General features: G+C 39.1%; 1 pseudogene; it reads left to right on the plus strand.

Moving 5' to 3' along the window:
- Nucleotides 1–14046: 14046 nt before the first annotated feature.
- Nucleotides 14047–15720, plus strand: LOC137186845 (uncharacterized; annotated as a pseudogene).
- Nucleotides 15721–23029: the final 7309 nt, after the last annotated feature.

Consider the following 23029-nt stretch of genomic DNA (forward strand, 5'->3'; position numbering starts at 1 on the left):
TCTGAAGGATGTGTCCATTTGCTGGTTTTTCAAGAGTACTGCCACATTTTTGATTAATTGTCATGTCCATGCCAAGGTTTGTTACCAGGAAGTCAGTCAGAGTCCTCTTGTGCCAACATTGACTGCAATAAGGGTATCATGGGTTAAGAACACCATGGTGACTTTTGCACAAGGATTATTCCTGGCACTGATTAATTGGGAATTGTTTGCAACATGCCAAACACTTTCACATATGGAAGGTGAGCTGCTGCTCTCTTACACCAGGGATGCACTGATGTCCCTCCGTTCTACGGCAACTACTCCTCCTGTGGATCTGCCCAAGGCTGGGAGAGTACAGCTGGTACGAAACAGACAAAGAGACAAAGAGAGGGGATAAGGCAGTGTCTCCAACAAAGAGGCAACAGATATGATACTATGCAATGCGTGGTCACTGAGACGCAAAATAGAGGGACTCTGCACCAATGCCAGGGTATGTTTTGGGTTCTGGGAATTGAGCAAGAGAGTGTTTACAGAGACTTGGCTCCACTGGGATATTCTAAACTTTCTGATTGAGCTGGAGGGTTTCTCTCTCACCCGGTGAACAGAACTGAAACATCGGTGAAGAATCGAGGGGGTGGCATCTGTCTGTTTGTCAGTGATGTTGAACTGCTATGAGACCATTTTATCTTCCAAGGGAGTTCGGGAACATTATAATTTGTGTGGTGTATGTTCCTCCTGGTGGAAATGCGGCAAGAGCCGTGGCTCAAATAGCAGTCTGTGTTCACCAGCAATTGCAACGTACACCCGGGGCCCCTATTTTCATTTTAGGGGATTTTAATCACTGTAAATTAGATCTGTCTCTCCCTCGTTTGAATATGTTAAGTGTGACACATGAGTCACCAATTTTTTAGACAAATGTTATGGAAACATTGAACATACTTAACCTGCTAAACCAAAGCCTCATTTGTCAGATTCTGAGTAGTAAAGAGACCAAGACAGTGACTGTATGGTTGAGAGTTAGCATAGAGACACTCAGGGGATCTTTCCTTTGCACAAACTGGAACCTTTTTCATGATTTGGAAATTGATGAGACCAACAAAACAATAACAGACTATACAATTTTGTGTGGATAGTGTGGTTACCAAAAAGGACAATACAGTGTATCCCAACAATAAGCCCTGAAAAGGCGTTATTGTTGGGAAATTGTTGGAAATCATGAAAGACTCGGTTTGAAAATAGTAAAAAAGGAACTTGAGGGATGCAAGGAAGCAAAACAGATAGATGGAGCAGAATTTTATTTGTTGATCTTAGCACTGCTTTTAATACACTTCAGTGCCCATCTGCTAATTCCGAAACTGAAACAGCTAAGTTTCAATACTTTTATAATTAAGTGATATTTTTCCTTTTAGACCAATCAAATCCAGCATGTCAGGGTGATCAATACCCTTTCAGAACCCAGATCAATCAGCACAGGTGTCCCACAGGGTTGTGTCAGCTCACCAGTTCTTTTTGCATTATACACAAATGAGTGTATATGCAGCTACCCTAGGAACCACACTCTAAAATTTTCAGATGACACTGCAATCCTCAGCTTACTGTACAATGACATAAGTCCTTCAGTGTATTTCACTGAAATCAAGAGTTTTATGCAGTGGTGCGATGCCAAGCATCTGATTTTAAATGTGAACAAAACTGAGGAGATGGTACTGGACCCTAAATCAGTGGGGGATCATAGTCCAGTGGTCATACATGATGAACCAATCAATTAGGTCTTTTCCTACATATACTTTGGTGTTCACTTGGACAACACCTTCAGCTGGAAGGCCCATGTTTAAAGTTTGTGGTCTGGTTTATAGCAGAGATTATACTTTTTATGCAGACTCAAAGTGTATGGGGGTGGATCAGAGGATTATGATTTTATTCTATCAGGCTGTATTAGAGAGCATAGTTAGGTATGGGACGTCAGCATGGAATGGTAATCTCTTTGTACAGACTGCCATGAAGGTTATGGAGACGAATGAACACCAGTCCCTCCAGTCAATATATGAGCAGTCGTAGTGTTTGATCCATCTCATATTCTCCATGCCAAGTATGAGCCCCTACCCTCTGGCAGACGATATGGACTACCCTAATGTAAACTCAACTGTTTTAAAAACTCTTTTGTGCCTACCTCAATTAAAATTTAAAATAATGTTGATTGAGGCTGCAGGGTTGTGCAGATTCTTGATGTGATGCAAGAGGTTGTGTAATAGAGTTTTGATATGATGCGAGGGGTTGTGCAATAGATTCATGGTATGATGTTTGTCCAACTCTCCAGGGAGCCAGTCATTTCACTCCAGTGTGAAAATCAGTATGCAATTTGATACTTGAAACTTGCTTGAGATGGATAATCCATCAGTGAATATTATGTCTGCTTTGTTGTAAAACATTATTGATTTTCTGAATGTAATGGTGGTGACTACCTGTAGCAAAGGAAAAACATGCCCGTAAAATTTAAAATAAAGTATGTTTAAGTATTGTGTAAGCAGTTAAATAAATGTTTATGTTATTTGTAGTAATTGGGCCAAAACATGCAAAAACAGTTAACTAATGATTGTTGTGCGCATAGCTAGTCCAACAAAGACGCAAAGATGTGTTTAGTTTGTGAATTTTAGAGTTGTTTTCCAGATCATAGCCATATAATGGTTACACTTGTGTTTCTATGGTGTGAGAACACAAGGAATGAAAATTATCTTGAGACTAACTTACACCACTATGCAAAACAAGCAGCCTTGCCAACAGCCAAGCCTCATATTGCAACAGTGTACCTTGCAAAACTCCCGGAGGCACAGTATGCAGGCAGTCATGAGATGTGAATAACACCACTGTGTTGAGTCAAATTCACTTTCAGTGTATGGGCCCATCACTATGGTACTAAACAGCTCAGACAGTCAGGGCACCACAGTACATCTTGAAACTAATGACAGATATGATCTTCAGCTGGATTGCTGATGAATTTGATTGGAATCAGGATGCTTGAGGAGTCCACTGGGCTGAACATGAAGCTGAATCACGTTCGGGGTATGGATCACAACAGTGGAAATGTAGACGTGTGGGTGGGGCTTGTAGATGCCGCATTAAAACCAGTGAGCCTGTGATTTTATTCAGTTTATAGAACATCTGAGTATGGAAAACAGGTTAAAAAATCCAACCTGCCTACTGGGGCCTCAAAGTGTAATGTGTTAAAAGAGACATATGCCTTTTGTGATTTTCTGTTATTTTTATACTGTTATAATGTTGGATGTCTATGTTAAACATGGTCAAAGTTCCAAAACTTCAGGTGAATGTGTGTAAATTGCTTCCTACAAGACAAAAGCCATGGCTTCAACCTGCTCTGAAACTCCATTTGCAATGTTACCTCTACTTCCTCCTCGTGATGACATCAGATTGTTATGCATGCTCACAGTAATGGCTGTCCTTTCCATAGCCTTTGTTGTTATTCCATGGATCGTTCATGTTATCCACTCTCATATTTCTCTCATATTTCATATCGCAAACAGATTTACAAATGTATTTGAGAAGTTTCCATTTTGAGTAAAGAAAGAGAAAAAGAGAAATCCTACAACTACTGTTTGTTAATGAAGCCTCCAGAACTGTCGGAAGTCTGCCGAGGAGCAGCTTCCTGATGTCTGGCATTTGGCTTGGAGGCCTTTTTGTCGAGCTCTAATGCTAACCACTCCCCAGCCATTGCATGATATTGTGGACGCCACCATTTGCCACTGTGTTTGGTGCAATCTTGCTGTGGTGTGGAAGGGTTACATAATTTGTACATAGAACAGGAAATTCCTTATAAAAGCCCAAACCTGCAGTACTTCCCATACGCAGCCCATCAGTGAAAATGGACAAACTCATTGTCCAAAAATTGATCAATGTAATTTTAAATCTGCATTCATTGTTTTTTTGGCTACTTGTGAGCAGCGGAAACAAGCCGTAAAAGCTGTCATATCAACCTTGTAGGTTGATATGGTGAAATTGTTAGCAAACAGTTGCCTAATCACACACAGCAGATAACACTGACATGCTTGTGGCAACCTGATGAATTTAAGTCCAATAGTCACTCTCCTTTTAGCTCTGTTTTGATCTCCACCAACTCCTGAGGAAAATATCTGATTCTTTAGCTGCTAAATGCACCACTATGTTCACCAGCTAGCTGCTAACTTTGTCTGTCTGGCGTTTGCTGCATTGTTTGTAGTATACAGTGGCCTTTTAGAGCTTGTTTGCTGAAAACAGCTTCCTGCTGTGTCTGGAAATGATGCTTATGGGAAAAGTGAGAATTATACAATGAACAGTAATGTTGCAGGCAGTAAAACCAAAACACGGCTGTGTGTGTGTGTGTGTGTGTGTGTGTGTTTTGTGTAGTGGGGTCATTTGGATAAGGCTGTAATTTGTATCATCCCTTTGGTCACTTTGTGATCATATAAGCTCTCCTTGTGCTACCAGAATATTATACACTAGACTGAGACCAGGCTGTACACACACTTATAATATGTTGTATGTGTGTGTGTTTTTTTTTAATGATGAGGACACTGGAAGTCGTCATGTCGAATAAACATTATAAGCAAAACTAAGCTTGGGTGTTTGTTTCGAAAAGATTTTTCTGGCTAATTCAGGGATTTGCTTCCTGTGTTTAGTTTAATAGTTTCTGTAGACAAAAAAGGTCAACATGACACAGACATATCATTTGAGGACACATTAACAAATAGCTGAATATGAGATGAGCACCAGTCTAAATTGTGGTTTGCCCCTAGTCTGTTTTGTTATGCTGGGCTCTCCAAGCATGAGGAACTGCTGGCAGTCACCTGTCTCTTTCTACCTAGAAACCCTAGAAAGTGGCTCACATTATTTTCTAATGTCGCAGATCTGCAAGTTTTAGGCATCTTGTTATGACTATTACAATTTCTTTTCTCTCATCTTGGTCAAATTAACCAATCTAGATGAAGAAAGTTCAAGTTTGAATGAACTTTAGCTAACTTATGACATACTCTCACTCAAATGAAAGACCGTGACGGTTTTTTGACCACAACTGGAATACAGCTAGGTAGCTGATAGCTTAAAACATAGCATATACTGTAGCGTAGGCCCTGTTAGTGTCGGTACCTTACTGTGATCCCAGTTCAGCTGATGCATCTGTGCTCTCATACTGTATCATGTAAACACTAGCATCACCTTATGTACTACAACAGTATTGACTGTGTAGGATTATAAATCATGTCATTGATCATCGCACACATTTTGAACAAAACTAAAGTCTTATGATGACCTAAAATAAGAGACATTTCTCACTACGTGCCATGTCTGTAAAGTGCTGGTGTTTGTTGATAACTCCTTTGAATTTACTGCTGCATGAACAGTTAACCATCTCCTGTCCACAGACATAATGCTACTACTCGTCTCTACTGCTGACATTTTGAAACTGCGTAATAGACTATTCTGAGATTCTATCAGCAGTGGGCTATAGTCATAGAAATGGAATTATATCCAGGTGGCCACCCTCAAATGGACTTCACTATTAGTTCAAACCAATCCCTGTAGGGATGTGATACACTCCCGGCTGGGCTTTGAAAATTCACCCAGGCCTGGCACCTCACTGCGAAGAAAGGGTGATTGGACCACACACCTCTGTGCTCAAGAGACAGAATGCAGAAAAAGGTGTGTCAGCCAAGGCCAGACAGTGTTCTCCATGAAGTAACAGGAGGCACCAAAGCATAAAGCCACAGAGCACAAAGGAAGGAATTTAGGTCAGAGAAGGGGAAATTACCCTAAAAGACAATGCAAGCCAGATTTGTTGGAGTGTTGTAACTCCATTGCTAGAGTGCAGGGACAACTACAGCAGACATTGAACGTGTCACTATGAGGTGGAGCTGCCACTCATCCTAGTGAAGCTCCCCACTAGACACCAAGTTGGCTTGCATGTTGAAGATACCAGGAATATGCCAAGCCCTAAGGGAACAATGCTGGTTTATGTACATACAGTAGATTGTCACCCCCTTCAGCGAAGCCTGAGATGCCCCTTACCTTCCTGTCTGTTCAGGTACTCGACAGCAGTGGTGCTGTCCAACTTCAACATTATGTGCATGTTGCACAGCTGAAGCATGGCTGAGAAAATACATGAGAGCAGGCATATGTCACTTCCTGTCGTCAGGACGACGACACCCCCTTCTGGGTGAAAACAACAACTTAAGTGCCATTGTTGTGTCAAAGTCTGTTCCCTCCTCGAATAATGTTCCCCTCCTGTTAAAATTGTGTTTCCTGTAGCACCACCTCTGCAGTTGGGGTTAGGACTTCTTAGGTTATGGTTATGGTTAGGTGTAGCAGAGATAACTGGTTGGAGTTAAGGTGAGATTGGTGTCAGGTTTAAGCACCTTAGAAGATGACTGGTTAGAGATAGGAATAAGGTTGGGTGCAGGTTAAAGTTTGGGGGAAAACATGTCAATGGGGAAACAGACTTCGACACAACACTGGCACCAAATTGGAAAAACTAGTGGCAACATGCCTAAAAGCTGCTGCATCGCATTTTGTACATCAAACAATTAAAAAAACAGTTTACAATTTCATTTACTTCCCAAAAGAGCGAAGGACAGTAAAAGAAGAGATCTGTGGCTTCAGGCCATCTGCAGGGATGATGAAAATGGTAAACTGTGGGATATGTCTGTAGCAAACATTTCATCTCAGGTTAGTTAATGATGTTAAAGTCAACATTTATAATGTTGAAAGTCAAAGTAGTGGATGTTGATGGTGCATTGAAAGGGCAGTACATAGAACATGCTGAAAAGGAAATCCCAATTTAATGTTGGACTGTAACAGCTGGCTTGCTTTCACTGGCTGCAGCAAGCTGGCTTTCCCCCTGGTTTGTTGTAACATAGGTTCCAAGTAAAATGGCTTCACCTGTCTGTTCCCTGAAGCGGTTTTATGTCATGATTATCGTCATAATAATCCAAATTGAGAGTGTGTCTAAATGCTGCATTAACCTCTGTCCAGATGAGGTTGTGACCTGACGTGCTGTGGTAAGCATATTGTCTCATTTCTGGTTGCCGGCGTTTCTGTGTTACTGATAGTGTCCCCGTCAATTTAGCTATGTTCTTCATTACTGTGGCTAATTAGTCACTATACCTTTAAACATACACTAGTTCTGCTCAGTCACTCATATCTTCCTCCTTCTTTTAGCGACTTTCTTACTAATCCCACAGTTGTTTACGCTCTATTCAGATCTGCTAGTTATTTTAGCTTAGCAGTTAGCGATGACACTCATCAACCTCTATTTCTTTCATTTTTTCTATATAATGATGCGATAGTAAATCAGCAACAACATAACTGTTTGCCTGACTGGCCATGGGATTTGGGCTCCTAACTGCTAAAAAGCAATATGGTTTTCTTATTTTATGCTAATAAAGTGGCAAAGACCTTGGAATTTGCATTTACTGCCAAGCAAATTTAGAGGGACTGTTTTCTCCCAAAAAGGGGCGGGGAAATGACGCAAGGGAAAGGACCCAGATGTGCTGCTCTTATCTATAAGTTCCAAACGGTTGATGTAGTATGTTGAAGCCCCACTTCTCACACTGTCCTACAGATCCTGAGTATGTCATCCCAGGCTGTCAGGCAGGTGTCTGTGAACACCTGAATGTCATGAGAGACACTGCCAGCTCACTCCTTCACAAAGATTAAATTCGGAATATGGCCTTGACATGGAATGCAGGGAAACCTCATAAAAGCTCATAAAAAAGTTCTCCAGTTTTCTGATGGTCTGTGTGCAGATGTGTCCTGATTCCTGAACATATATTGGCCTCTTGGTTTCTAGCAGTCTGAACTCTGTTGTATTTATTACTTGGCTGGATATAGCTTTTCCATCTGATCAGCGGTGACTGATAACAACAGTGACAACACATTTCATGATCTGCATTGCCAAATCAGACTTTCCCTTTCAGCATGTTGTTCATCATTGCATCATTTACCATCATATTTTTTGTGTAACTTGAGTTGAGGACACTGCAAATGTGGCAAAAAGTGATCAGGAACCTGGATAAGGTGTTTATACACCACAATATCCTGCTTTCTTCTGGAATACTCCAGCTAGCATATCCAGATTTCTGAAACCAGGATATGATGTTTAAATGTGTAACATATAACCGCTATAGTCCAAAAACCTGATCATAACCAGGATACTTGTGCATAAAGGCGCATGCATACAGAGATATGAATAACCATGTTGCTCATGTTTCATGTAATTGCCATATCCATATGAGCAGGAATGGGGTTGACAGCTGAATTGAAGTGCATATCCTTTCCTCAGTCTTCTGTCCAGTCAAAGAAAGAGAGCCACAGAGCTCCAGTTTGAGGCACTGCTGTCCGGTTCATCATGTCCCATGAGAGAGACACACAGGGTGAGTGAGAAGCGTGGGCTGCCTGAACCTTGGTCAGTGGAAGGAGATGATTGTGGATGAGTCAATGAAAAAAACAAAGAAACCCACACGGTTTTTCCAGAATGATTTATTCTTCCTGGCAGAGATGAGACACGCAGTCTTTTGGTGAAGTGTAATGTAACACGCTCTACACAAATTTACCACTCTTGCCAGTGGAGTAGAAACTCATAGAAGAGTGTGTTGCAAGGTGCAGGGAGTGGCGGGAAGAGAGGCACCTTAGGAGGAGAAGTCTTTGGCTTTGTTGAAATGACTGCTTCATCACAACAGGGTGGAGCAGAAATAAACCCATCCTGGCTGTGATTTCATTGTGTGCCTGACACAGAGCACATGCAGGGCACAGACAGAGCAACATCTTCCAGTGCAAACAGATGCTTCTGCAGGGGAGAAAGTGGAGGAGAGGCTAAAGAAACACATCAGCGTCCGCTTTCTTTTTTCAGCACACAGGCATGAAAGGGAAGCATTTATCCCATTCCAGGTGGAGTGTCTCTCATCATCATATCACATCTCCACTCTGAAACAACCTGTCAGATGTACAGGTGCTGGTAATTGGATTGTAAGAGGTAGGAAAGAATGGGGCAACACCCTTAATAAGCAACATAAAACTTGGCTGGCTTATTGCAAGACACCAAAGGTTTGACTCAGTCCCTTCACACCTCCATAGGCTCATGTTTGTACGGTGAAGGAGGACAAAGCCAGGAGTTTTTTTGCAGCAGGTTAAGGTGGAGGCAGTCATGGGAAGTCTTACTTTTTGACTTACTTTTTTTTATTAACAATCATTTCCTTTTATTGTTAAATGAAAATATGTCCTAAAAACCTAGTAGGTCCAAATATTATGCATCATAGTACTTACTGCAAACCTTGTATGTACAGTATTTAGATGGACAAACATGTCTAAAACATTATGTGGAAAACATATGTATTGTGCAGAATAAGCATGGTCAACGGACCAAATTGTGTTCATTTGATAATTGCTACTATAGAAATAATTGCTACTGTGTCATGTTGATGGAAGCTGGTTGAGCAGGATCATTTATGCATTATGGAGCCGAGGCAGAGTCTTGTTGTCAGCGTGGTGTACAAAATATAGTGTGCACTCTAACCTATAAAACTAAAAGCATTTTGAATTGAATTTGATTTATTAAATTTGTTGGCTATTTTATTACTTCATTCTGTTTAAACATGTTTTAGCTTTCATTTTCATTGTCTTTTAAGTGTTGATCTAATGCATGCAAATAACTTACTTATGAAATAGTAATGACTTAATTTTATTTGGTATCTATTTGACATATGATATATAGTTCTGCCAGATAAACACTCATTAAAGTGTCTTTAAATCTAGTCTTTAGGTATCCTGTATGTATGCTTCCAATTGGACTGTAGATAGGTTAAGGATGAAAGAAATAGCTCATACACGAACAATGATTCATATTTTTTGTCCGATTTTTCCTCCATGGTTTTTGAGAGGGTTCAGCGAGTGCACTCAATGCAAACTTCAACAGAATGTTGAACAGTAAGTTTCAGAGAGATCTTTCCTTTGTTGAGTCATGTTGACAAAACAAGAACACTTTTCGTGACTATAGCCAGCATTCTGCCCGCAGTAGCTGACAGGCTAACAAAGAAAATGACTATATATTATCTATGACTACATCTGGAGAAATAAATGCCTTCACACCTGACAAGATGATTATAATGTCAGTTGGGTCCTTCATAGATGGAGAATGGAATTGGTGATGCAATGACAAGTGGGGAAGGCTTATTAAGTTGAAATGGTTACAGACTCCTGGAACGTTTTGTTCCAGTTTAGAATAACAGATACAAACAGATACACTGTGTTAAAGAGGTATTTTTGAATAAGAACTCTTCTTCTTGTTCTTATTGAACTGTATGTTTTAATGTTGAATTTCACGAAGATGATTCCATGAGGGCTAATCTGGAGGAGGCGACACATATTTTTAAAGGAATATTGAAGCATTTGTCCTTCATGATTAAAAAACTTATGGTTAATACTTTTCATTTTATGGACTCAAAATGTGATCTTTTGATTAGCAGTTATGATATATTACCTCTCAGAAAAGTAGAGGACAGGAGTTGACACAGCTCTGTATAATCAAAACAAATTTCTAAAATTAAAGAGATATTTCGAGACTGACATATACCAATGAAGATTGTTTTTAAAAGTACCAGATTCATCCAGTGCTCATTATGAGATTGTGGGATAATGTAATCATTTGAATGAAAGAAAAAAAAGTGATTATTTCATAACAAAATGATCAAATAAAATTAGGTTTTCTTATGATCGCTAATAAATTTGAATACTTACATAAGATGACTTAATAATGTCTTTATATTACATTTATAATTTCAAAAACTGTTTTAACATTTAACCCACCTATCCCTGCTTTTGAGAATGAGATAATAAAGTGTTCAACAAATTACAGTTTATCTACATTGCTGTGGTGTATTGTTACAAACAAAAGCATGGTTGTGAGAATATGTGACAAAAACACTAAAACTATATTCCATTTGCATAATTAGTAAATGAATGATCCAACATATGTTGCATTCTCAAAACTCATCAACAACCTTCATATCAAATCATAAGTTAGTTCAAACCTGCAGTCATTCAGTGACGATAAACAGCATCAAAAATTAAATTATGGAAACATTTTAGGTTTACTACTCTGTGTCATGTCTGTAATTTACATGTGTCATAGATTTTCATCACACCTGCTGTATTATAGTTTGTGTGACACATCCAACCTTGGCGTGACTGCTGTGATGGCTGAGTGGGACGTCGACATTTGTTTGGCTGAAAAGAATGTTTAATGGAGGAAAAGATGCAGTTGCAGATATAATTGGAGGCCTTTTCCACCTTTCATTCACACGCTCCTACATCACAGCTACTTTTCCTACTCTCTCTATTTATTTATTTGGAAACACCAGGTAACCAACCTGGCGTGTCCCTTTACACGTGACTTCAGACTGATCATAGAGTCAAATGTTTTGCGGCTCTGCATTGTTTCCCACAGTGTTTGAGCTGACACAACACAACAGAAAGAAGAACGAGAGATTTCCCAGAAGACTCTGATCTGGAATTAGCACACAGTGTCTACACTTGTGTTACAGCTTTTTTGCAAATCATGCTTTTTTTTATGTGATCATGTTTTGAAAAGTAAAGAGAAATGTGTGAATAGAACCAGAAATCTTTATGTAATAATAATAATAATAATAATGATAATTTTTCAAGTTACAAAGTGCTTTACATAGTTAAAACATTTAAGTACTACAGTTAAGCAGTAAAATCAGACAATTAAAATAAAATTTAAAAAACAATAAAATACCCCTGGTATAAGATAAAAACATAAAATAAATAATTATAATAATAATTATTAAAACAAAAAACAATAAAACAATAGTAGTAATAGAAGACATGTTGGAAATAAAACAGTGTGGTATCAGTGTGGCTTTTTAAAAAGAGAAGTTTTGAGAAGTGATTTAAACAATGTCACTGATTCTGCAGCCTCAGATCTTGAGGCAGGGAGTTTCAGAGCTGAGGGGCCCTGACTATAAAAGACAAGTCACCTCTAGTCTTGAGCTGGGACTTAGGAACAGCCAGAAGGGCCCTGCCTACTGATCTGAGTCTGTACCAGCAATGTAGATATCAGCAATGAAGCTCAGCGCTAAGCAATAAAGTGCTTTAAAGGTAATCAAAATCTTAAAATCAATTCTACAACTGACTGGTAACCAGTGAAGAGAGGCTAAAACAGGAATGATGTGATCTTGTCTTCTAGTATTTGTTAAAAGCTGTGCAGCTGTGTATTGTACCAGCTGAAGTCATGAGATTGTTTTTTTTTGTTCAGCCCTGAATACAATGAATAACAATAATCCAACTGAGATGATATAAAATCATGTATCACCTTCTCAAGATCAGGTCGAAAGAAAAGAAAAGAGATTTTTGAGATGCTCCTGAGTTGATAAAAACATGACTGAATGAATGTAATTTGCTTTTCAAACATTGATATTTGTAGACAAGATGTCTCTGTAAAAACTGTGTGGACTTTAGAGGACCAAAAATATATGATTTCTGATTGGTTTCATTTAGCTGGAGAAAGTTTTGGGACAGCCAGTACTTGTAATGTTGAAAATTGCCTTCTTCACTGGTCTTTAATGGGACATAAATTTGCATCTGCGTAACAATGGTATGCATAACAGGAGGGGGCCATGGATAGAGCCTTGGGGAACACCACATGTCAGAGGGGCCACCGAGGAGGAGGTCTCACTGATCATTACTGAGAAAGTTCTGTTTGCTAAATAAGATTTGAACCAGTCCAGGGCAGTATCCCCGATGCCCACGCAACGAGCTGCGATCAGGAAGAATTAAAATCAATCATACGCATCAGCAGGTGTCTTTTTCCCATTTATGCTCTGCTTGTCTGCATTTTCTTTTTATTTCTCTAGTGTTGTGATTTAGCCAAGGCAAACTGTGAGTTGGTTTGACTTTCCTGGTTTTTGTAGGTGCTATGGAGTCAAGAATAATTTTACATGTATTGGCGATCATCTGTAGACATATTTGAGTTTTGGTTGTTGCTATTTTTAGATGCAGTTGTGAAGGCCTTATGAAAGTTGTCAGCAGAAAAAGTATTGAGGACATAAGATGAGACATATGTGGAAACTGTGGGGGCAGGAAGTGGTAACAGGGCCTTAAAATTAATAACTTTCTTATCAGAAACGCATAAAGTAGCTTCACAGAGATTAACACTATCTATAGTAAAACCAGAGGACAGAACAATGTGTGTCCTTTTAAGACAGTGGGACAGTTAACTGATTGAACAAGATTAAAAGATTTCACAATGTCTATAAAATAAACAGTAAAAGAGGAACCAGAGGGGCAGCAACCATGTATATTAAAATCACCTAAAATCAAAACTTTATAAAAGCGAGGAAAAACCAAGCCAAGCTGCCTCCACCACCTGAAAGCCCAGGCCGGTGAAAATAATTAAAACCAGGAGGACATGTTTCATTTAGTGTAACACAGTCACCTGGCCTTAACCAAGTCTCAGTTAGCATATTATGTTGCTTTCAGGTGCCTGTTGGAAATACCAGCATACAAAGCAAATCACACAAACAGAATAAACATAAACATAACATAAATAGATCATTTTATATATTACAAGTATTACCAACCACTGCACCACTATGTTTTCACCCCTTTAAGGCTCGGTACTAAAGGCAGTTCTATACACTACCTATAACATTTAGCCTACACCTGATCCAATACAGCTGCACCAAAAACAGACATGAGGCTGAAATCCTCACCTCATGATAAAAACTGATCAGTCTCAGTCTCAAAGTGGCTTTCTGTTGAGCTGATTAAAGCAGAGTATGGACTGTTTGATTGATCATGTCAGGCCTCTCACCCACCATGAAATGATGTCTTTATTGGTTGCTACACACAAAGTTTCTGCCTCTCTTGCATCATCTACTTATCAAGCTCCATTTTAAGTGATGTATGGTGTTTTTTTCAGCACAGAGCAGTTTGTGTCTACTCCTCTGGTGCCATCTAGTGTTTCAGGATCTTCTTACAAGGTGTTTGTATGCATGATTTGTAGTTATGAAGATCCACCACGAGATGGCAGTAGAAGATTACATTAATGTTGAGAATGACTCTTCTGAGAGTCTGTTCCTGTGTTTTTTGGGTGCAAATTTTTCTTTTATTTATTTGTTATTGTGAATCATTTTGCTTTAATTTCTCTATTTTTACATTGTTGGGGCTGCAAGAAGCAGTTGCTGACTGTGTGTTGTTCCACTGGTGCACAAAGACAGCAAGAGGTAAATAACTTTATTAACCCAGAGGCCTACAGTTGTAAAATCTATCTGAAACTGTCCAGTAGTACCTGACTGAATGTAGACACTACAGACACTACATATTTCAACACTCAACACCCCAGACTCTGAACTGTATCACAGCAACATTTTTGGTGGGAAAATATTAATACTGTAAGACATATCACATTCCAAGTTCAAACAACTCTCTCTCTCTCTCTCTCTCTCTCTCTCTCTCTCTCTCTCTCTCTCTCTATATATATATATATACACATATGTATATATATAAAACAAAGAGAGGAATAGTGTACTCAGGTGTACTCAGATCAGGAAGTACTGGATCTGGATGCCATTGTTAATGAAGATACAAGTGTTTCTGAGATTGAGTCAGAGAACTGTGATGACAATGAAGAAAACATTGCACAGGATGGATGGGATCAGGACTCTTCAACTAATAATTAAAGTGAGAGTGAAAGCCTAAGTGAGAACCAGGCAGAAAGACAGAAAGTGTGACAGTGAGGATATGCCTGGTACAACACACTGCAGGCACCTTCAGTGTGCAGGATAAATGTGCCAAGTCTGAGCTTGGATTATAAGGAGATATAGTCATGAAGCTTGCATCAATACTTCCTCCAGGTCAAAACTACATGGTATTTGCAGACAATTTTTTCACTTCTGTGCCTCTACTCATCAAACTCCTTGAGTGTGAAATTCACTTTGTTGGAACAGTACGCCCTGTGCGTGTGCCAAACCTCAGGTTAGCAGAAGAGAAGGAGCGGAGAAAACAAACAGAGGAAGCTTTGACTTCAGAGTGGACCAAAGTCATCAACATCTGTGCTGTGAGGTGGTATATTAACCATGGTCAGTTACTCTTCTATCCACTTTTGATGGTCCACATACAGATGAGAAGGTTGACCGGTGGGACAAATCCAAAGTCTTACACTGAAGTGAGCAGACAATCCATCGTGAAGACGTACAACTGAGTTGTGGGTCGGATCGACTCGCTTGATTCCTTTACAGCCAAGTACAAGTTCCACACTAGGTCCACAGGCTGGTATTTGTACATTTTTTTTGGCACACCATAATCCTCGTAGAGGTCAATGCTTGGCTGCAATTCAAGCATGACTCTAAAACCCTGCAGATCCCTAAAAAGGAAGTCATGAAAAGGAGGCACTTCGTAGCACAGCTGATAACCTCTCACATCCAAATCAATACCCCGAAGAGAGGCAGACCATCCATGGATGAGGCAAGAGCACAAAGCCCCAGCATGAAAAAGATGGCCCACAATGCTCCCCCTCCTGATGTTTGCAGGGATAAAATGAGACACTTGCCAATGAAAGCTGAAAAAAGAGGCTGCTGCAGGTACTGCAAGGATGGATATACATCAACTGCATGCATCAAGTGTGATGTTCAGTTGTGCTTCACAGATCAAAAAAACTGCTTCCCTCGGTGTCACACGTAAGGGCACCCAAAAGAGGATGAGTCATCAGACATAAAAAATCTTTATAATGTTCAAGCAAAGTTCAATATGTAAATGTGATGAAATTGTAGACTACTGATATGATAAAATTCCAATTTTGCAAGGTAAACAAAAGTTCCAATAACAAGTGATTTCTTACATTTTTTATCATGCAGAAATGCATCACAGCAAGGATTACAATACAATGTTAACTAGTCCAATTCATTGGCTTTTTATCATGCTGTATCAAACTGTTACAGTTACATGTTTTGATGTTGAATCATCAATGCCCAATAATCTATGGACTTTATTAAAATTAAAGTGGTGATATTTACAAGTGCCAAGACGCGCTGTTGCAATTTTGCAACATTTTCACAAAATCCTCCTAAAACCAAAAAAAAAAAAAAAAAAAAAGCCTTGCTGATCAGAGGCTTGCTGAAAACAGTTTAAAAAGGAGAAAACAATGCTCAATGCTTGGGTTTTGGATTATATACGCAGACATTCCCCCACACAACGAAACATGCCTAGATGGTAAAAAGGAACATTGTGTGAAACATTGTGATTCATATAAAACCAAAAGCAGGACATACTGGGAGTGTGTGTGTATATGTGTATGTATATGTGTGTGTATATGTGTGTGTGTGTGTGTGTGTGTGTGTGTGTGTGTGTGTGTGTGTGTGTGTGTGGAGTATTAACTCATGGTTTACTTTGTTTCTTACTGTAGAAACTGTACAAGCCCTCACATGTGCAAAGGTGCAGGAAGTATTCATTAAATGAGTTTCTGCGTAGCTCGTGAATATTTTCACTGCAGCTCACGGTGTTTTTGAGTCACATGCTGTTTTCTGTGACTGAGGAGAACCCACACATTGCTGCTTCCAGAGTTAATGGATTCATCCCTAATAAGATCCTATATAGTGACTATTTTATCACAAAACATGAATTTAAAAAAAGACAAAATTGCATTGCACAATTTCTAATCTTTAATATGCCATTCAAAGCTCATGCATCTATGGATAGAATACTTGCTGCTTGTGCATATGAAGTCAATGTTTTTGATGTTAAATAGCTTGTAAGATAAAGAATACATCATGTTAAACTTAGCTTTCAAGTCGATATGAATGCATGCCCAAACTTCCCACACCCACTTAACTAATGATAAATCAACCACAGTTGAACCATGAGTCATTCTTACAAAAGCATTTCAATTTTTGTGCATAACTTGTTACAACTAGATGGATACATTTTTTATCCATTACGCCGTCTCTTTAAACTCAGAGCTGTGCCGCCTCCTCACCTGACCTGACCTGCCAGTCACCTACTTTTGATAAGGTAGTCACATGTGTTTAAATAAAAGGCACTTTTCCACAGTGCAGTTTCCGCCTTTAATATATAAGATAATGGGACATGTCCCGGCAGCATGAGGACAACCTGTCTGTCTGCCCCAGGCATGTGTGAGTGAGTGCTTGGCCAGGGCAGTTCTGAGGGAAGCTGATGTTTAACTAAGATAAAGTGTAAAAGCACCTGGCCCATGCCCCTGCTCACGAACCAAAAAGGGAAGTTCCATAACTTCCTGAATATGGCCACCATACAGTGATGTCTTGATGGATTCAAGAGATCAAGAAATGATATATAAGATAAACTTTGATTAAAAAGGCAAAAGACTACAAAAAGACTGTAATATTTCTGTTTGAACAGTTTGTTTAGTTGTTGTCCCTATGTTTTATGTATGATTTGATTGTACTTTTTCTGAATTTATTACATTCAGAAAAAATCCTAACACTGTAGGATGCCAGTTTGAAAGAACTGGGGCATCCAGCTGCAGCAGTTCCACACTGACAGCAGCCTGTAGAGGTGCTTTGGACACCTGGCAAGGACGCCTCCCTCACTGCAACCCCCAACTGATCAGAGGGAGACCCCAGGGCAGACCCAGGACGTGCTGAGGGTATAAATCTTCACCATGACCTTGACCTGCTAAGCAGATAGAAAATAGATAAATTATAAAAACTTTTTTGTGACTTCTTTCACATTTCTAGTGAATTGTTAGGCTTTTTTAAAAAAAAAAATCCAGTCCTATCTGATGCATTTCCTTTTTGCTCTTTTTGTAAATTTGTTTATGAGAGAAATCATACACTGAACACCAGACGCTCGTTTGATAAGAGGGTTTTATTTCAGATGAGATATCTATCCTACATTTGATTTGACCCTCTAAAACTGTGTCTGCTTTTGGTAATTTTAATGTCCTCCTCCACTCCAAAATGTGTTTTTATTGCTCCTACAGTTGAATATCTGGCCTTCACTGTGCAGAATGATGTATGTGCAGTTTGACACTGGAAGGCTGTTTCACCTTTCACCTGAAAGTGGCAAGTTTCTCTTTGCTCACTAAAATTCCAATTTTAAGATGTGTACCTATGGATATGCTGCATGACATCACAAATAGTTTGGAGCCAATGTGGTCCAGTATTCAACTGACACAAGTGTGATGTGGAAACTTGAAGCCTCCAGTGCTCCAAACACTGAGAATGAACTTTCAGTGAAGTAGGAGACATCTTGTGTCCAGCAGTTCAACTTCTGAACTGAAAAATATTTGCATATTTATAGATTCTGGAATTTTTAATGGGGGGAAAGAATATATAATGAGTAAATTATAAGGACTTTAACAAGATAATTGATCCGTCTTTGTGGAAAAACCATATTAGACAAAAATGATACAAAGTAGAGTATTTTCTATACTTCCGAAAACATGTCTGGTGTGGGTGGTTGGGGGGTGTCCTTTATTAATAAATGTACATCATGTTTTATAAGTGGATCATATGCTTTGTATGTAAAATATGAATCCTTAAAGTAACTACAGCTGTGAGATAAATGTAGTGAAGTTAAGGTATAAAGTAATGCAAAATGTAAACACTCAAATAAAGTTCAAGTACCTCAAAATTGTACTTAAGAACAGTATCTGAGTAAATGTACTTCCTCACATCACATATTAACCTACAACAGAAAAATAAACTGTGTCCATGAATGATTGAAGGGCTTTTAATCAAAAATTAGCATTTAGATTTGACTATCTAACTATACAGAAGTAATTTCATTGTGTATGAGGTAAATATTAAGCTCCTCTCTACTCAGGGGACTTTCCAGATGTGTTTCTTATTCTATTCTATGAGCTGATATAGTTGTATGCTCATCACTTCTCACTGTATTAAGTGCCACAAACATTCACTGTTTTCCATTTAACTTATAAGGGAGTTATGTGAACTTATAACCTTACCCCCTTGTATATGTTAGGCCAAGAGTGTGCCGACAGACTACCAACACTAGCCAGTGGATACTCTTTCGTCTCCTCTCACTGTTTGACCATTTATTCAACAACAGCAGCTGTGCAAGCACTTATCAGCTTTTTTCCCTCTCTAAGTGATTGTTTCAGGCCTTCTCAGCTCAGCAAGTTGTGAATCCTCTGCACAGGTGAAGGGCCAGCACTGTCCTACTTTTTTAGGGCCTGACAATATGCACATGTGTGTGTATTGTCTGTGCATGTGCAAGAGAGGGAGAGAGAGAGAGAGAGAGAGAGAGAGAGAGAAAGAGAGAGAGAGAGTGAGAGCCGGTAAGTGAAAGGTGAAAGTGAAGCCATAGCCCCCAGAGTGGATTTGTTTGCTCGGCAGGTTGAGGCGTGTTTCAGGCCCTTTAAGGCTTGGCATGTACACACAGGCCAAGACCAGGCAGCGCTGGAGCCTGCTTCCCCCCCACCCCCACCCACCCCGTCCAAAACACAGACAGAAGCACACACACACATACCACACAACACCCTGTGAGAGGTCAAACAGTTAGGCCACTTCAGATGAAGTCAGTGAGTAAACTGCAGGACAAGGTGACAGTTTGCAGCTCTGACATGCAGCATGCAGGACCGGAGATTGCATGTGACCGAGGCAATGCACTGAATATACTGTTCCTGGATGTACAGTGTTTTTCACACCGCATGATATATTGGGCTTGAGTGTAGCACAGCAGTAACACCACAGAGAATGGTTTATGCTGTCAGCTGGTCAGAGTTCATGCAGAGGGCATGCAGATACAGCCCCATGAACTCACTGACGTCTGCCACCCTCCTTACTTGTGTCTGAATTCAGTTCACTACAGCTTTATAAAACACGTTGCCAAAGCATATAAATCAAGACTAAAGTAAATAATACGTACAATGAATACCACTGGAAACACAACTTAGTACATTTACTCATGTACTGTATTTATTTTACCTTTACTTTACCAGGAAGTCTCATTGAAATCAAAAATCCCTACCTGGCCAAGGTAGCAGCCGTACAAAATCACAACATATCAAAATGCAACATATACAACATGATATACAAAAATTCACAATAAAACAGAAGAACAGCTGCTCAAACACAGTGGCCTCTCAAGAGAAACCACTGCATGCCTCCATCACCACATTCTTTATGATGCCCATAAATTCATCAGTGGATATAAATGTGTCTAATTTTAGATCTTTTTGCAGATTATTCCATGTCCAAGGTGCATAGCAGGAAAACAGCAAATTCACTCAGAGGAATTGTACAGCAAGAGAAAAAAAAGCTGTTGTGTGATTTTAATATAATTGTGATAGCAAACAACATCCTGTTCAGAGTCAAATCTGACCCTCTTTAACATTTGAGAGCAGTGAAACACCTTGAATGCTGAGTTCTTTCAGCAGCTGATACACACTCTTTGGATGTTCTGGGTTAAATTCAACCCATAGGCGTCGTTCAAAATTGTTTTTGCTTTTTTCACATCCAATGAAATTATTGTGGCTGTTGTAAGTGACAGTGGACCATAGTGATATAGGGTGTGCTGAAATAGATAAAAGTGAGAGCAGGTGTGTGTGTAATGTGTGGGAGAGAGAGGAAAAAAGGAGAAGGAGAAGACAGGATGTGATGGGTCTGTTTGTATAGTGAATTTCAACAGCGAGGCAACTTAAGTGCTTTTCTTAAAACAATAAAAGCATTAAGACAAAGTTTGAATGAAACACATTACAAAAGGATGGTCTTGTTAAAGAGTATGGTCTTAACCTGCTCTATGTGAGAGGTGCTTTTGTTGTGATTTGGTGCTGTATGGATGGAGCTGACTTGAATTGACATTTAAATAATTAAAAGTTAGGATACTGGATAACCGGTCACTGTTTCTTTTATTGTTCCCATCTCATCCTCGTCGCCAGATATTGTGGTGGAAATTTAAAGATGAATTCACAGAGAGCAAGTTGTCTTTCAGAGTCACAATCATCCCAGATTTGTCACCCTAATGGATTTCTAATATTTCACCATATCTCTAGGGAGTTTCTTCACTCTTCTGAAATGTAAGAGTTGAGAGCTGAATCCTTATCTGCTTTTCATTCCTAACAACTTTCCCTCTCTGCCTCTGTCTAATGAAATCACCTTTGATGATACATTTTCACACCGGCTGCAAAGAGAATAAAGTCTTATAATATGTTTTTGGCTATAAAGGCAGTATAACGTAATCAACAATAACATAAGGGTATAAGTTTCCATTTCAGTGGTCAGTGTCTTTCAGAGCTTTACACACCTTAGCAACTGAAATAGGTTTAAAATCAAACAAATCCAGATTTCCATCACTTGCAGTAGTGACAGAACATGAGACAGATGTATTTATATTTGAGCTGTCAAATATTGACCCAGCAATTTCCTTTTCCAATTCAGGTTTTCCTCACTGTAATCATTCCTCCTGTTCATACTGGCTGTTAAAAGATCCTCTTCAAATGTGCTTTCAATGTAAGTGATGGAGGCCAAAATCCACAGCATGTCCACACAGTCATTTGGTGCAAAAATGTATTTAAAAGTTGATGTGAAGCTTATATGAGGCTTCAGCAGTCTGAGTTAGTCATATCAAGTGGATATCTGTTGAGCTGTGGTGGAAGTATAGTAACAAAAAGAGGAACTTTGGCACTAAAAAGACTGTAACGTTGAAAGATTTCTACTTGATTTGACTCATTTGGACGCTAAAGCTTCATATTAGCTTCAGATAACTTCTAAACCATTTTTTGCAAAGGAGAACTGTGGATTTTCTTCCATTGTAAGTGCATTATGAAGGGATCTTCTAATGGTTAGTATGAACAAGAGGAATGATTACAAGAAGAAAAACCTGTTTCTATGTTCATATGGCCACTTGACTGTTAATTTAAGACACACCTGAAAAACTGTGAACCCGTCTTTTAAATTAAATTTTGATTTACTTGACTTAACTTTTTACTCCACTACATGTATCTGATTTATTTGAAGATTAAGATATATAAACTAAGATATTTTATATATAAACTCATTAAGTGTTTATAAAATACAATCCAATGTTGTAGTTTGAACTTCTCAACAGTATAAAATTAGCTTTACCTTGTCTAGATATAGTATTAAATTATTTCTTACATGTTATTACTTCAGTAATAATATCACAATAACATATACTATAACACTGAATAGGGACACTCTGCATAATGCACATTAAGTATATTTTGCTGGACCTTTTTTAAAAAAGAGAAATATCCAGAATCCAGGAAAATTCTGTGTATTACAGAATATAAAGGCAAGGAAGGAAGAACAAAGCAGTTCTACACAGAAGCAGGTCCTCCTCCATGACAAGGAGTTCAATTCTCCTGACATGAACATTTTAAGCAGTAAGCTGTCTCTCACACACTCTCCCTTCAGCTTCACCCTGCGGCCAATATATACCAGCACTTCAGCCCTGTCAATCCAGCTCTGAGTGGCTGTTTGATACCAAACTTACTTAGACAAGCAAGTGATTTATATGATGTTTAGATGAATGCATTTAATCTTTATTAATCTGTTATATGACTTATTACATAGATAGACACTGAGGGCCTTTTCACACCTGAAGGTCTGAACCAGGGTTCATGTTTTTGTTACATTGTATACATTTGATCCGGTTAGTTTTGGTTTCACGTTGCAATTATGCAAGCACACATGACATACCTACATCCTGTCATCATCACCTACGTGGCTGCGTCTCGCTACACTTGACATTGATTGGTTTGTAGACAGGCGTGTGTCTGACGTCGGCACATTGTCAGTTCCGCAGGTGGCCTTCTATCACCGTTTGAGTTAATGGAGAAAAATGAATGAAGAGATTCATTTTGTTACCACTATATCATATTATTATACCATATATACTACAGTTTCTGCATCTTCAGGTGGCATTGCTCTCCCGTCCTCTCATATCTTCTCTCTCTCATCCTCTCCGAAAATACTTGTAGGCATTTTTATGAGTTTTTCCAAATGACATTTTATAATGTAGTCGGACC

The sequence above is a fragment of the Thunnus thynnus genome, chromosome 7, assembly GCF_963924715.1.
Source record: "Thunnus thynnus chromosome 7, fThuThy2.1, whole genome shotgun sequence".
Taxonomy (NCBI): domain Eukaryota; kingdom Metazoa; phylum Chordata; class Actinopteri; order Scombriformes; family Scombridae; genus Thunnus; species Thunnus thynnus.